This window comes from Xenopus tropicalis, chromosome 7 (assembly GCF_000004195.4).
Source record: "Xenopus tropicalis strain Nigerian chromosome 7, UCB_Xtro_10.0, whole genome shotgun sequence".
Taxonomy (NCBI): domain Eukaryota; kingdom Metazoa; phylum Chordata; class Amphibia; order Anura; family Pipidae; genus Xenopus; species Xenopus tropicalis.
This window is the reverse complement of record NC_030683.2, coordinates 89744640-89755092: the sequence shown is the minus strand read 5'-3', so window position 1 is coordinate 89755092 and position 10453 is coordinate 89744640.

The window sequence follows — 10453 nt, the reverse complement described above, 5'->3', positions numbered from 1 at the left end:
CGGATGAGTAGTAAAAAGTCTTCAATGATTACCAAACAAGTCCAGTTGCTTTAAATTTATTTATACTAGATAATCAATGCACAAGGTGCTAGTTCAGGTACTTTGACACCACACTAACAACAAAGTGGATAAAACACCCAGACTCTGTCTTATGTGCCATAAGCCTAAACATTAAAAAATGTAGAGTGATTTTTTGTTCTGTACAGGGAAGTATGGGATTGAAAAGGGAACAACCAGCTTTAGAGTTCAGGCTGGAACATATGCCTCGTTTGCTTAGTAAAGAATATGCAAAATATGTGACAAAAATGCACTGAATATTTGAAAAAAACTAATTTGCCTGACACTAAAATCCCTAGTATAGATAGGTCAGTATAGGTTTGTGTGTGCTGGGTTTACTTGGAAGGGTTGAACTTTATGGTCTTTTTTCAACCCTATGAAACTATGTAGTGTATGTCATTTTTTAATATAGTTTGCTTATTATAAAAACAAACATCATACAACAGCCTCTGTGAAGCTTTTGGGCAGGAGAGGGCCTGAGGGCAGTGTGGCAGTGTTGATATTCCATGTGGTACAGGGCTGTATTTAGATCTTGTGTCGCCCCCTTACCAAACTGTGCACATGCAAGACAGCCTGCCTCCATATTTTTTCATTTTTTACTTTTTTTTTATTATACATATATTGCTTTCCTTGGGACTCTGTAAGTAACCAACACAGATTTTTCTATAGCTTTTTTCTTTTTAATAGTTTTTATTAACATTTTCAATAGTACAGAATGGATATTGAGAAGAGTATAAATATTAACATTTTTAGCAATCCACTTGAAGGAAGAAAACGGGAAAAAAAGTGTGAAAATCAAGAAACAGTAAGTTGGCAGTAAGTAAATGGCAACCCAAGGGCTACAATAATGCCATCATAACAAAGAAAAGCATTGATTCAGTGAGCATAGAGAATTAAAATGGGAAAGGGGGCACAGATCCAGACAACATCCCAGAAGTTATCCCATCCCAAAGTAGTCCGAAGGAAACACGAAGATAGTACATGCAATAAGTGGGCAAGGTTGAGCAGTGGTATAACTACAGATGACCGGACCCCCTGTAAAAAAATCTTGGGGGGGCCTGGCACACACTCTCAGCTGGCAGCTGCTGGTTCTGCTATATTGTAGTTGAGTCACTAGGCTCCATAAGACCATATTATAGAAGCCAAATAAAAAAAACTGACTTTCACTGAGAGAAACTCACCATCTGTAAAATTAAAATTAGGATAACAGCATAGACAGATCTCCCATGCTCAGAAATGAATAGGTATACTATGGTTCCCAAATCTTGTCCAGAAGTATGTTGGAGAGTTTTCCTTTGACTGTAATTAAGTTAAAATTTTCTATTGCTTTTTTGTACAGACAAACTTTAATAAAAAAATCTTTTGTGTGGAAGGGAGAAGATTCCCATCTGTAAAATCATATGTTTCCGATAGAATACAGCCCCCAAAACATCCTTGTAGCTATGTATCTGCATAAGTGTCTTCAATAATTAATGCAAAAAGTCCAAAATGCTAATAATACAGTGCCTGTGTGCTATATTTATGTATGGAAATTCTGTCATTTTAGTAGCATTATAATATCTGACTCTAACAAAGCTTCTGTTCAAGTCCATGACTAAATGTCTATGATGATGGACATCAGTACATTCTGTAAAAAAAAATCTGTAAAAAAATATACACTAAACATAAAATCTAGAACAATAATAATCAATTTTTACACCAAAAGCACAATAAAAAGCAACAGTAATACAAACAATGTTGACGTGTAATCACAATTTAATCTTACTGTGTGTAACATACCTAATAAATCCACTATGTTTTCACATTTTTGAGAAGCAATTGACAATCACTGCTACTTTACTTGATAGGGCAGCAAGATTTTACCATAGATATTAGCCATTCACCTCAAATTTTACCCTGACCCTAACTGGCAATAAGGGGGAACCTTCCCTGCCTTGGTGTAAACCCTATCCCTGAAGAGACATACAGTTGCCCCATGGTTTGGGAACCACTGCTATAGACTTATCAATACTAGAGGAAATGTTCAAAATAAATGCTCAGTCCATCATGTAGTTTTCCCACAAAGCAAATGTTTTCCAGATTCCAACCTAACTGCAACCTCCAACAACTCATACAAAATTTTGCTCTAGGTAATTAAAGAACCACAAGTGGTGCTAGACACAAGGTGATTTGATACTCCCACCCCCTAACAGACACACAAGTTAGAGAACAGCTCAGGCCGCAGGTCCCAACTGCCTGCTGTATGGCAGGTGGCTAGGACAGAGCTAGCATGCACCCCCTGACACTCTGTGGTCTGCACCACAGCCAGACCGGGGAATAAAAAGTGGTTAGCCCTTTGCCATCTACCCTCTGACAAAGTACGATTGTTTCCGAATACAAAAAATTTGTATTTTTTCAAGTTCTTGTACTGTGCGTAATTTCTGCGTTTTTTCCCTTAATTTGTGCAACTTTTTCACACTTTGTGAAAAAAATTTACGCAACAAAATCGTATTTGTTGCGTCGAGTACGCAAGTTTTGGATTAATTAAAGCTTCGTTAGAGTGTCTTTCCTTGGGCCAGGTTAGAGCTGCAGAGTGCCATTGAGTCCTATGGGAGGCTTCCAAAATCATGAACAGAAGGATCAAAGTCAGAAAGGTTTTCCCGCCTTTACGATCGTACGAATACGAATATTATTGTGACTATTATGATTATTTTGTACATTTTTTCGTGACATTTCCGATCATCAGAAATTATCGTATCTAATCCGAATTTTACCCATTTCGGGATTCGAACTTGTAATTTGACGAATCTGCCTCTTAGTGTATATTTAGAATCCCTGCCATGATACATGATAGTACCCTGCACCTAGTGCAGGGTGTAGCAGAATTAGAGAATTACATGATAGTAATTATATTATTTGCCAGATAGGTGGGATGACCTAGTGCAGGGTGTAGCAGAATTAGAGAAATTGACCCATGGATACCAAACTGCAAGGTATAACTGGACACTATTATTTGCTGTTCTCTCTGTCCCTGCTCCTCCTTCTTACTTCCATTTGCCAGTTGTTAAGCAGATAATGCATATTAAAATAAAAATTTTGCATTTTTACAGAAATGGATGAAACAACATTACAATAAGCCACACATGACTACCAGGAAATTTTAACTTATCCATGAATCCTCACTCCTGGCTCTACCTAAGCTGGTCAGAAAACCCTGCACTACACTGATGGGCCCCAAGAAGGGCGAAACCGGTCTGTAGTTGGGAATCTGATCAGCTATTATCCTGGCTTCTGCTTGAAAACCCAGTGGGTGAGCTTTAACCTATAGGATAAACCCATGTAAATTCGATTTTTCTAGGAGCCTTAAAAGAGACCTGTCATGCTAAGACATAACTCTGAATTATTTTCTATATTGTTAGTTAAGCAAAATAAACTTTACTTACGCTATATAAATAATATAAATCTTGTTTCCTTCCGTCTTGGAATTACTCAATCAAAGTAAGCAGGCAGGCACCATTTTGTGGTCATTGTTATGAAGGCAAACTTTGTATCACCCCAAAATCTTGCGTATGTGCCAGAATGGGGGACCTGATGCCCATGCACTGGCTACACAATTAGATAAGGAGGAGGGAGGGGGAAAGTGAGATGTGCAGTGATATCTAGGTAGTGCTGAACGGGAAAGCTAAAGTTATTGTCTGCCCAGCCTCTATGCCTAAGGCATTGAGGTGGGGCAAGCAATATATGATTGACAGCTGGGATTTTTAAATGCCTTTATAATGGGTTTGGATGTGTTAATATAAAAATGAATTTGGATTTCATGTTTAATTTGAAAAGGACTTTTATTATACAGCTTTTTATGTCTGGGTGACAGGTTCACTTTAAGGAATTTGTTCCCAGAATCCCTTTGACTTATTTGCATACAGATGAAGCGGTCTCCTCAACCCTTTTGACTTATTCGTCAATTAAAGCAAAAGCACTGGCATTATTTTAAGAGCTGCAATTGCTCTTAGCAGGTTTAGGGGCAAATTTATCAAATACTGAACTGGGAAACCATGAAGGATTTCCAGCAGTTGAATTTTTTTAAATTAAATTTTCATGTCTGTAAGAAACATTTTCCTGACAGTCAGAATATTTTTTTTGATATAATGACATATTTACCAAATTCATCAGAAGTTGTTTAACTGCACCGAACAGTTAAACACCATTATGCCCTATGGGGCGATAGTTGTACAGAGCAGTAACAATATGATCAATCATTTGCTCTTACTATGTAGTATCCATTACAGCCAGTCAGTTACTTGCTTTCAGAGTTTAAACACTAGTAGCCAGCAGGACATTGGTAGCCAGCAGGGCCCCCCTAGTACATTGGTAGCCAGCAGGGCCCCCCTAGTACATTGGTAGCCAGCAGGGCCCCCCTTGTACACTGGTAGCCAGCAGTGCCCCCCTTGTACACTGGTAGCCAGCAGGGCCCCCCTAGTACATTGGTAGCCAGCAGGGCCCCCTAGTACATTGGTAGACAGCAAGGTCCCCCCTTGTACATTGGTAGCCAGCAGTGCCCCCCCTAGTACATTGGTAGCCAGCAGCCCCCCCCAGTACATTGGTAGCCAGCAGTGTCCCCCCTAGTACATTGGTAGCCAGCAGGGCCCCCCTAGTACATTGGTAGCCAGCAGGGCCCCCCTAGTACATTGGTAGCCAGCAGGGCCCCCCTTGTACACTGGTAGCCAGCAGTGCCCCCCTTGTACACTGGTAGCCAGCAGGGCCCCCCTAGTACATTGGTAGCCAGCAGGGCCCCCCTAGTACATTGGTAGACAGCAAGGTCCCCCCTTGTACATTGGTAGCCAGCAGTGCCCCCCCTAGTACATTGGTAGCCAGCAGCTCCCCCCCAGTACATTGGTAGCCAGCAGTGTCCCCCCTAGTACATTGGTAGCCAGCAGGGCCCCCTTGTACATTGGTAGCCAGCAGGGCCCCCCTTGTACACTGGTAGCCAGCAGGGCCCCCCTAGTAAATTGGTAGCCAGCAGGGCCCCCCCTTGTACACTGGTAGCCAGCAGGGCCCCCCTAGTATTGGTAGCCAGCAGGGCCCCCCTAGTACATTGGTAGCCAGAAGTGCCCCCCCCTTGTACATTGGTAGCCAGCAGTGCCCCCCCTAGTACATTGGTAGCCAGCTGTGCCCCCCCTAGTACATTGGTAGCCAGCAGTGCCCCCCCTAGTACATTGGTAGCCAGCAGTGCCCCCCTAGTAAATTGGTAGCCAGCAGGGCCCCCCCTAGTACATTGGTAGCCAGCAGTGCCCCCCTAGTAAATTGGTAGCCAGCAGGCCCCCCCCCCCAGTACATTGGTAGCCAGCAGTGCTCCACCTAGTACATTGGTAGCCAGGTGTGCCCCCCTAGTACATTGGTAGCCAGCTGTGCCCCCCTAGTACATTGGTAGCCAGCAGGCCCCCCCCCCCAGCACATTGGTAGCCAGCAGTGCTCCACCTAGTACATTGGTAGCCAGCAGGGCCCCCCCCCCCCAGTACATTGGTAGCCAGCACAGCACAGCACAGCCCCCCGCGTCTTGGCGTCTTCAGCGGCGGCTTCGCGCTCCTCCGGCGAGGTACTTCCTTGACGACACCTCTGCACTTCTGAGTGCCGAAAGAAGCCAGGCCCTTTTATAAGGTTGCGCCCCGTGCGTACTGACGTGCATGTACGCACGGGGCGCAACCAATAGGATCACCCGCTGACCACCAATGACAGGGCCCGGAATTGATTTAAGGGGGCCCGAGCTACTAAGAAAACTGTAGCACAGCCAGGCCCCCTTTTAAAGTTAAAATCGTCTGGGCCCGAGACAACTGTACCCCGTGTCCCCCTGATGGCGGCCCTGTATACACAAGTGTGATAAATACACCATTCTTTCAACTTTGATATCTGGCGATCAACTGATGATGTCTTGTGTATTTAATTGGCATTGTTTTACACAGCATGATAAATAGGTCACTAAAAGTGACATCCTATTTAACCAGCCTAGAGGTGATTTGAATGTGGCTCTTCATAGACAATACTGTAGGTAGTAGTCCCTGAACCTGGCAGCGCACTGGTGATTACCACTTGGAAATGCTTACTGACAAATTTCTGAGCTGTAATCACCTGACCTACATATGCACTGACAGGGTCAAGGCGACTACCACAGGAATCTATAAAGCTAATTTAAACAGTAACCCTATAGCCTGATGAGTAAGCCATGAGCATCAGCCTTATTCCTTGCCTGCACCCGGAACCATTGCGTCAGCAGTTGATATTTGCTGTGGGTCTGCATCCGGGCTGACTCAATAGTTCTGGGTGAAGTCAAGGAAGAAGGCTCATGTCAGCATTGGGGCTAATTCTGAGCCTCAGGTTGAGATCCACCCAGTGTGGCATTAGCTTAAAGGTAGTGTTGTGTATGTCATGTACTCAATCCAGAAGCTAGACAGTGTGGGTGTGGCACTGAAACTCAACCACAACCCTTAGATATTAAAAAAGTCACAAGTATTCTGTGACTAAATTAAGTCTTCATGTTACTGACAAGACAGATGGAAGCTAAAACTAGTCCTTTTATTAAGTATTTGTACATCTACTGTACTGTATATGGCAGGAACATTCTGGGGTAATTATTTTGTGAAAACTTAGTTGTGTGGGGTTGAAATAGAACAGTGTTTAAATAATATATTTAATTAAAGGGGATATTCATTCTGAAATAATCATTACTAAAATGAAGGCAATAGTATTATGCCGAATCCACACTCTTTATGTCTTCTACTGTGGCATACAAACCAGCATCTAGTTGCTAAGGTAAGTAGGATCCTAAATGGAAAGCTTGAAAGTGCAACTGTTAAATAATTCAGCAGTGCAATTGTCAAGAACCAATACTTTTGAGATAGGACTTAAATGATAGGACAAAAAGCTATTTGTTGCAGTGCCACAGCAAACCAAAAATACAGACACGACTGAAGGAGAACTTCGGTCAATCGGGTTGCTGTACACTCCCACATGAAACAGCAAGCAGCAACCCAACTTACAGTGCTTCTTAGGCACTTTAAAGAAAAAGATATTACTTTAAATAATTTAAAAGGTACAGCTCACCTCTTTTTCAACATTAATTAATGACCTAGTAACTAATGAACTGCCACCTAGTGGTTGCTGCTGATTAACAGGGAAACTCCCTTTTCACACACAAACAGCTAGAACTACCCTTAGGCGTCCATATCCCAAAAGGCCACCCTCTGGTGCCTGTCTAAAGGGGAACCCAAACTAAAGGGGCCCAAATCTTGGGATCCCTACACTTCCATACCAATAAACAGATGCAAATCATTATTTAAGGCCAAGTTAGAAGCCATGTAATGTTATATTTAAGTGACCTAAAGAATCTCCATTGCAAGGCCACAATGAATCCTGTGCAACTTTTTTACGTGACAGCAGTTAACTGCTGATCTGGCCATAGGTACAAAAACTGGATATTGCTGTTCCATTCAGTGCCATCCAGTTTGGAGCGATGGACTGAAGGAGTCAAAACAGTGACCCCCCTTCCCCCAACAAAGCTGCCATGCAGACTCAGGCAGTGATGTTGCATAAAGCTGGGCAGCTCACAAACATTTGACTGTACAATCTAATGTACTCCTGTATTGGAAGAACAGAAGAACAGCAACAAATAACAAATCAAAACCCCTTAGACTTTGAGAATCTGAACTTTCACTTTAAATAGCAAAAATGGTTCTTCACAGTGAGAGGGCAATGAGGTTGTGAAATGCAATGCCAGGTGATGTTGTGATGGCAGATATTGTTATTGCCTGTAAGAGTGGTTTGGATAACTATCTCCCATAGTCTCCATCTCCCACTATCTCCCATAGTCTCCAAATCTCCAAGTTTGCCGAAATCGTCTGTGCAGCGTGTGCCATCCCACCGGCGACTTACATTTTCGCCGGTGGGATGGTAGTTCGTTGAGATTAGTCGCCCGTGACAAGGGAGATTTGTCGCGGGGGACTAATCTCCCCGTGTGCCAGAGCCCTAACGGATAAACAGGCTCAATGATCAAAGAGGCATTTACTCCCTATGAACTTTGCCCCCCGAAAAATTGTTTTTGACTGAAAATGTATAACATTTCGTAAAGTAGTTATGATCAAAATATTTAATCTACTTCTGAGTTATTGTCACTTTTTATGCTTGCAAGGAAATATTCATTACAATAAAAGTTTATTAGAAGCTCTCAATATCCCTTTAAGATGTTGTGATGTTCTATAAATGGTACTTGGTCAATTACATTAAAATGACTAAGCAATTTGGTATCCCAAAGCTTTATTCTCTATTTATAGTTGCCAAATTAGCTATGTAATATAATTCTAAATACTTCTTGATATATGTCATGGATAATTTGGTAACTGAAGAATGTGTGGCTTATACTGTATGATGACAAACATTTGTGATCTGTGTGGTTTGGATTATCTCGTTCTGCTTCATCAATAGCTTATTCATTAAAGCATATAATGATTATATTTTTCTGTTTGAATAAAGACAAGAGTTCTTATATGTTCTCTCCTCAACACCACAAACAGGGTGTGGCATGAATACTTTGCAAGACCCAGACCCTACCAACTGAACACCAATTATACATTCTGACAAGTAAATCATAACCTGAAGAATTGAAATGACATGCTTGGGCACTTTTGTAATGATAACCAAATAAAATAGGGACACTTAAGGACCAAATTGTAAATATACTCACCAAGCAGAAAAAGTGTTCCAGGTGCACGAGCCCCAGACCCTCAGCACAGGGAGCGGCAAACTGTAGGCAGTAACAACATGGACATTCAGGCACTTAAAGGATTCCAGAAAGGGTCACAAAAGTAAAATATAAAAAAGCTTTTATAAAATATTTTAAAATAGTCAGCATCTCCATTGTCCCTTTATGTTTCGTGCCCTACAGACCCTAAATTATGGATCTAACCCTATACAACAAGAGGTTGGTATTGCACAGCCAATAGAAAACAACTTCAGAAAAATATGTGGGACCAGGTCTTAAAGAGACAGTGTCCCTCACACATAATATGAATTATAAATTCGATAGGATGCTGCCACTTTGAAGAACAATTTAACAAAATTGGAAAACTGAGCAGCAAAATGGAAAATGAGATCCAATGTTGAAAAGTACAAAGTTATGCACTTTGGTAGAAATAACATAAATGCGAGTTATACAATAAATGGTAGTGTGCTGGGGGTATAATTATTTGAGAAGGATCTGGGGATTTTTGTAGCTAACAAGTTGTCTAATTCCAGGCAGTGTCATTCTGTGGCTACTAAAGCAAATAAAGTGCTGTCTTGTATAAAAAAGGGCATTGACTCAAGGGATGAAGACATAATTTTGCCTCTTTATAGGTCTCTGGTAAGGCCTCACCTTGAGTATGCAGTGCAATTTTGGGCTCCAGTTCTTAAGAAGGATATTTATGAGATAGAGAGAGTGCAGAAATGTGCAACTAAACTGGTAAAGGGGATGGAAGATTTTAACTATGAGGTTAGACTGTCATGGTTGGGGGTTTCTCTGGAAAAAAAGGGGCTTGCAAGGGGTCATGATTACTCTGTACAAGTACAGAGTCTATCCAGGTCTATTGTGACACTAAAATCTGCAGTTAGTATTGATATTGGTATATATGGTTTATGTATGTGAGTGTATAGATAAGTCAGTATCGGTTTGTGTGTGCTGGGTTTACTTGGAAGGGATTGAACTTGATGGTCTTTTTTCAACCCTTTGTAACTAACTATATATATAAACATGTCCAAATGATATTATAACAAATGAAAAACAAAAAAAATTCAAAGCTCATATGTGAAGACACGAGCATGTAGATAATGTATCTGAGTTGTAAATATACAGTAAATATAAACAAGTATCTGCAAATGTTCACCAACTTAAGAGCAGAAATGAATAGTATTCAATTAATTCCCCCTTGGGTCTAAAACCACACATCAAGTTAACAGTAACATAAAACATCAAATTTAGAGTTTATTCCTGTAGGTATTCTTGTGTTCACAGGGACGATCCAAAAAACTCATTTTTGTATCTTTTTAATGAATCCACCCCTACTATTCAGACTAATTGTTTCATTGCCTTGTATTTAAAAGTACTTAAAGGAGAAGGAAAGGCTAGAAAGAGTTAATCTCAAGCTGCAGGCATACCTTCAGTTGTCTCAATAGTGCCTTTAAGTCTCCCCATATTTCAATCGTTCAGATGATCAGAAGCCAAACAGGAAGAAAAAACGCTGAGTTGTGTAAAGAAGGTTCCCAGAATGCATCGCTCATGCACTCTATTAAGGTCTATAGGAAAAAAGTGGAACTGAATTAGGAGAAAAGTTTTCTCTCCTTAAATTGAATCACGTCCATGTGTTTTTACGTGATAAACCATGAGATAATTTTC